Source organism: Bidens hawaiensis, unplaced genomic scaffold, assembly GCF_021521415.1.
Source record: "Bidens hawaiensis isolate Kalapana, Puna unplaced genomic scaffold, B.hawaiensis_p1.1 tig00050032_1, whole genome shotgun sequence".
Lineage (NCBI taxonomy): Eukaryota > Viridiplantae > Streptophyta > Magnoliopsida > Asterales > Asteraceae > Bidens > Bidens hawaiensis.
Window position 1 is genome coordinate 89,397 of NW_027506138.1, and position 6,959 is coordinate 96,355.

Below are 6,959 nucleotides of genomic sequence, written 5' to 3' on the forward strand. Positions count from 1 at the left end.
AAATGAGAAAAAAGGTAAGATAACCAATGGAACCAAGACATTATGAAAACCGAAAAGCATCATTACACCAAAAAAGATCAATCTAATAAGGTACTTTTCATCTTAATATTCAACCCAAAGATAAATGATAAATTTAATCTCACTTTTAGTAACAAATCGTAAACTTTTCACGCTATAAATGAAATTTGATATCATGCATTGCTATGTTGAATTGTTTATATTGCATGTTTACAATGTCTCATATGTGATCTTTTCAAATCTGTAAGTGGCTATGACGTTAATTAAAGGGAGTGAAGAAACACTAAGTGACCCCGGGCAGATTATGGGTAATCTGGGGGCTAGGTAATGTTTCCCACGAAGGTAGGTCCAGCAGAGTAAGTTGTACTTCAGGGAACCTGCAAAACAGACACCGTAAGCTCGTCACTGAGAAGGGGGGGGGTTCCTCCTTGTGACCACCCTCCGGCGTGAGAATCAGTCTATATTGCTCTTTGAATATAAAAGTATATGAATACTATTAGAGCAGTTATCAAGTAAGTTATACGAGATAGTAGATGATCTTACCATTCCAAGATATTGGAGTATTTATAGCCGAAGGTAGGTTTTCTAGAAGGTACAGCCGGCTGAATAGTATTCCTGTTCAACCAACAGTGGATTACGCACAGGCCATACTGGTTGGTGGGTAGGTTACAGCCAACAGTAATAAAGTCGGCTGCACTATTCCACCAACTGTAGACTATGCACGTCCCACTGACTGTGGATTGTACGCAGGCCATGCTGGTTGGTGAATAGGTTACGGCCAACAGTAATACTATTCCACCAACTGTAGGCTGCGCATGCTCCACAGTGAGGGTTGGTGAGTAGGCAGCGGCTAATAGTGACAAACAGTACTAGAGGGTGCTCCTCCTCGCACTGTTGTCGGTGAGCTGTCACCCTGTGATTGGCTCATGGGCTGTTCTGGTCGGATCGTCTGTCGTATCCATACCTTGGTAGGTATGGTACAAAAGATCTTTCAGAATCAGACTGGCTCATTTGGGCGGGATTGTTCCCGCCTTGCTCATGCCTTCACGTGACTGCTGAAGTAGCTAGTGTCTTGTACGTGTAGCCCTGCTGTCTGCGGGTAGCCTTCCCTGATGGCTTGTATCCGCAACTGCGGGAACAGGCGGGGTACTTCACCATTGGGAGGCTTTCCCTGCGTGTACAGGTTGCGTACTGCGCGTAAGATTCTATGAGCATGGTGGGTCCTGCGGGAGCAGATGGCCTTTGCGCAGACGTCCATGTTCAAGGTTAGTCTTGCGGGACCAACTGGTCTGTGCTGGGACCTACCTCTTCAAGTCCCCCCAGTCCAATGTTCTTCTCATGCGTGTTTAATAAAGTGAGGTGAACTTTTGGACTTAAGCAAAGGGTTTTGAAAAGGGTTTTGTAAGGTTTTCCATGGGAAGTCCTTGTCACTTGCAGAAATGCCCGAGTTTCCTGCTTGGTCTTTGGGTATGATGCGGGTAGGTCTGTAACCTCCTCGCAAGTCAGGAGCATTGAGTCCCAGTTGTGTGGATTCTCCATGAGGTTTTGGTAGTTTTGAACATAGTGATCAATTATGTTAAAACCACCAATTCCATCCTGGCGCTTCAAACAACGTAGTTCTCAACGTTCCCGCTATGCGGGGATGTTATTTCCGTTTCCGCAAGCATTGCCCAGAAGATCCTTCCTGGTTTCAATTCCCAGCGGAGCGCTAAGTATGTGAAGGGTTTTGCCTTAACACTGTACCAGCGCTCGTCTTACGGTTACTTGTTTACCAAGGTTTACTTGGCTTCAATTCCCTGCGGGTGCTAGGTATGTGAAGGGTTTTGCCTTTACACTGTACCCGCATCCGTCTAACGGTTACTTGTTTACCAAGGTTTACTTGGCTTCAATTCCCTGCGGGTGCTAGGTATGTGAAGGGTTTTGCCTTTACACTGTACCCGCATCCGTCTAACGGTTACTTGTTTGCCAAGGGGTAAGGGGTATTTTCCCGCTTACTTTTTAATATTTTTTAAATTTTGAATTTTGAAATTCGAAGAGTTGGAAAGATAAGAACAGTCCAAACCTCTGAAACGTCGTGCGACGGTTTCTTCTGACTGTGTCAGGACGTGCAGGAAGTTATGGTGACGTGACAGAACATGGTCATTCCAGTCGCTTTTTCAGGCGCGTGGGCGTGATTTTTCGGGCGCGTGGCCGCGAAATTACTGGCACACGTCCTTTCAACAGCTGTTGCCAGCCTGCTTTTTGCCACGTGTCATAGTTTCATTGCACCTTTGATTTCTCTCTCCTCCGCATTAAATTCACCGCATTAATTGCGATTACTATATAAAGGGGGAGAGAGTTATTTGTAATTCACACTTTCACCTTTCTTCTTCTTCTCACGTAATTTCCGGCGAATTTTTCTGTTCAGTAAAGCATTACTCTGAAATCTTTTTCTTTTTTTCCACCATGTCTTCTCATGATACTGATGATCAGAAGACTGCTGGCGAATGCCAGTGTTCTCTTCCTGTCGATCTGTACCAGTATATCGTCAGGAAGTTCATGCTCGAGTCTCTCGAGCCTGAGTTTCCTGAACCCCACCATACTGTGTACGATGCCCCTAGTGGCAAGATCGGGGTTTATGCTGCATTCTTTGTCTACGGAAACCTTAGGTTTCCGTTGACAAAGTTTGTGTACCGTGTCCTGGAGAGGCACGGTGTGCACCTGACAGAGGTGCACCCCATGGCCATTGCCAAGGTCCGGCACTTTGAGTGGGTGTGCCGGATACTGGGCCTTGAGCCCCTCGTTGACCGTCTGATGACCTTCTACACTTGGAGGTGCATCCAGGGGTGGTATACTCTTACAACCCGTATCAAGGGTTTAAAGATTTGTACCACCGAGCGGAGTCTTCGCTCATGGAGAAGAGAGTTCTTCTTCATATCCGCTCGCGCCGTCCCCATCGCCATGAAGTTCAAGAATGGCCAGGCGCTTCCGAACCTTCCCGCCCTCAACTACGAGGAGGCGGAATGGTTTTCGAAGATATCCCGGGTCCAGTCCCCGGTTTTCCGTTTTCCGGAGTCGGCGATGGTGATGCTGGGGATGAGCCGGGTGTGGAAGGCGGCGAATGCGGATAAGGTTCCGATCGTCCTTGAATATGGTTCGAACTCTGTCCCTTATGGTACGTCTTGTTTCATTTTGCTGACTTCGATTTTTACTAACTTGCTTGTTGATTTCAGAGGGGAACGATCTTCAGTCGCTCCTGAACCCGCGGGAGGAAGATGGTCCCGCGCGGATGGGTACTCGTGCTCTGGACGAGAACGAGTTGCCCATCTTAGAGCAGACCGCGGGTCGGTTCGTGGAGGTTTACCCGCCAGGCCAAGAGATCCTGAGCCACCGACGGCCAGGTAAGCCTATCTTCTACCCTGAACCTCTCAATGCTGTGCCTGCTGCTGGAGTTCATGACATTTCTTCTTCTGAGGAATCCGCAGAAGGTCCTCCACTGGTGCGGAAGAAAAAGGCTGCCGTCGGGAAGGGCAAGGAGAAGGTGGCCTCTACGGCCGACCCGGTAGTCTTATCTGACTCGGAGTCAGATAATGCAGAGGTGGCGGGGAAGCCCGGTGGTGAGGAGACCACCGCTCCGGAGGCTGCAGGTGTTACCTCCGGGGAGGCAGCGACGACGACGGTTACCGGTGTCAAGAGGCCGGCTCCATCGGGTTCGCCCCCGCTCGTCCGTGCGTTCAAGCTCAAGAAACCCCGTGAGTACCCCCATAATTCTTGTCTAGATTTGTTTCAAATAAATTTTTCTAACACTTTTGCTTGTGCAGGTGTGGATGTTGACGCATTCCAGGGTGGAGTTGGAGCAAGTATTCCCCCGCCAATGACGGTAGGCTCGGTCAGCCTTCCCGAGGCATCGACTCAGGCGTCTACGCCTGCTTCCGCTGGTTCCAGCCTTCCTGAGGCTGTTCCAGCTGAGAAGGTGTCTCCGCCGGCCGTGAGTGCAATTTTTACAGCATCTTTCACGGAGCCGGCGGTTACTGTTACTGAGGAGGTGGCGCCAACCATGGCTACCACAGCGGCTGCGACTATACCTGCGCCACCGGCACCGACGGTCGGACCATCGGGTATGCGCCAGGCTTCCCGCCGATCTATGCCACCTTCCCGTCTGCCTGACCTGTTGGATGGATTTCCTTTAGGTTCAGGTTCAGGTGATGGGTTTGGCGGCTATCGGCCTGTTATTGACCCTACAGGTACGTAGGGTTCTTTTTCCTTTACATATTTTTATCATCTTTTCCTAACTGCCTTTGTTTCTTTTGCAGTGTCGGATTCCAATGAAGTGTATGTTCCAAGATGGAACATACGCCGAGGAACAACCCTTCGCACCCCTGTGGAGTGCGTGGACTGGGCTCGCCACGCCGCTCCTCATGGTGCGTTGGGGGAAGCCATGGCTAGCTACCAAGAGGGTAGGCTAACCAATGAGCTTCGGGTTCTCCAAGCCCGAACGCAGCCCCGCGTCGAGCTGCTTTGTCGTGAAAACGACAAGTTAAAAGCAGCTCGCGCCAAAGATATATCTGAAGCGCGGGCTCTTCGGGAGGAGAACCGGCAGTTGGCCGCTGCCGCAGCCGAGAAGGAGAAGGCATTCAAGGCCCTCGAGGTTGAAGTCCAGGCGCGACTTGAGGCCCGCTCCAAGGCTGCTCAAGCTGTGAATGAACAGCTTCGGCTGGCCAAGGAGACTGCGCGAAACTCAACTGAGAGGGCTGCCAAGGCTGAAGCTGTTGCTGAGCCACTTCGCGAAGAGAATGAGCAGCTTAAATGCAAATTAAAGGCTCTTCAGCATGCTCATGACGCCTTGGCAATGGAAGATGCCAAGAAGCTGCAGGAGATCCTTGACCAGAGGGGGGTGCTTGACCGTACTGAAAGCAAACTCAAAAGCGTCGAAGAAGCTGCCGCCAAGGAAGTTCAACTTGCCAACCTTGATAAAAGCGGAGCCGAACGTGCTTGTAAAGAAAGTCAAGCTACCCTCCAATGGTTGCTTCGAGAAGCGTTGCCTCAGGTATCTTTATCTTTTTCTTTACGCTTTTCGTTCGTAATTAGAAAATGTTCTAACTTGTATTCTTTTGTAGGTTGTGCGTCAGGTCCTCTCAGAGACCTCTTATGACGATGCGATGAGCGCAGCCCTCAACGCTTCTCATGAGGATGGGCAGAAGACTGGCTTCCTGCTTGGTCTAGGGTTCGCTGAGAGAGGCTTTCCGCCCTCCAACTTCCCTTTATTCAATGTTAATACTGAAGCTGCTTATGACCATGCTGTGAACCAGTACGCTGCCTTCCCGCATCCAGTGGTGGAGAAGGTGAATGAAGTTGCTGCTGCTGATGATGGGCTAAACATCCTTAAGGCTTTCCTTGGGCAGCCGCGCTCTGACGGTGCTGGTCCAAGCGGAGGTGGCCCTGAAGCCTGATCCTGAAGATCCCTTCCCACTGCTAGGATAGACTTAGCTTTGTATAGATTTCTTTTAGGCGGGTAGTTACCCGGCCACTGTTGTAATATATCATTGAAATATACGATTGTTATTCCTTTCACTGGATTCTTTGCTTTATAAACTTATGACTTGCATACTTAGTTTGAATTAGCAATTTTCCAAGTGTTTAGAATAGGAACCTTTGAACGTGGTTGATGATGGGTTAAAGTTTTGCCTCCTCCTTCGTGATTGTGCGGGTAAAACCGTCACTTGCACTTGGTAGGATGGCTAATCTTTACCCTCTATCTGACCTGCGTGTAGGTTTTCCTTTTCGAAATTTCTAAGGCATTAAGTTAAACCTTTGAACGTGGTTGATAATGGACTAAAGTTTTCGCTTCCTCTTTCGTGATTGTGCGGGTGTAACCGTCACTTGCACTTAGTAGGATGGCTTTAACTTTAGACCTATATCTGACCTGCGTGTAGGTTTTTCTTATCCTTTATTAAGTGTTCATAAGTTAACCTTTTACCGTGGTAGATGGTAAGTTAAGTTTGGCTTCCTTGTATGTGATTGTGCGGGTAAGACCGTCGTTTGCACTTACAAGGATGGCTAAACTTTACCTACATCTGACCTGCGTGTAGGTTTTCCTTAGAACTTTTTTTTTTTTTTTTTTTTTCAAAATTTTGGCGTTGTGTTTATGCGGGTATTGCCGCCTTCCACACGCAACTACTTCTTCCCGTAAGGGAAGTTTCATAGGTTACAAGCTATCAATACATCATGAAAGGAGAATCATTTCCATTAGAAGTGGCTCTAGGCCTTTTCTTTACAAGTTGGAATTGATCTACATATAACATTTGCGTAATTGAGCTCCATTCCATGTTCTAGGGATGGGAGTGCCATCGAGCCTTTCGAGCCGGTACGCGCCCTTTCCCAGAACTTCTTTGATAATGTATGGCCCTTCCCAAATCGGGGCCAACTTTCCTGGGCGTTGTTGGTTCGAAGCCTCGTTGTTACGCAGTATGTAGTCTCCTTCGTTGAAGTTGCAGAGTTTTACCCGCGTGTTGTAGTATTTTTGCATTTGTCGTTTGTAGTTTTCTTCACGCACGGCGGCTAAGTCTCTGCGCTCTTCGGTTAGCATAAGGTCTAACCGTCTTTCCGCATCATTGTCTTCTGGTTGGATTAAGACCCTTGGTGAGGGTAAACCGATTTCGACTGGGATCATGGCTTCAGTGCCATAAGTGAGACTGAACGGGGTTTCTCCCGTACTGGTCTTCTTCAGCGTTCTGTTTGCCCAAAGGACGTGTGGAAGCTCGTCCACCCAACCGGATCTATGTTCCAAGAGTCTTTTCTTTATGCCTTCGACGATGCTCTTATTTGCTCTTTCCACCTCACCGTTACCTTGCGGGTGTGCCACTGAGGTAAAGGTGTGGGTGATTTGAAGTTCTTTCAGCCACTGCTGTAGCTTCTTGTCAGCAAAGTTGGTGCCATTGTCGCTTACCAAATTCTGTGGAAGT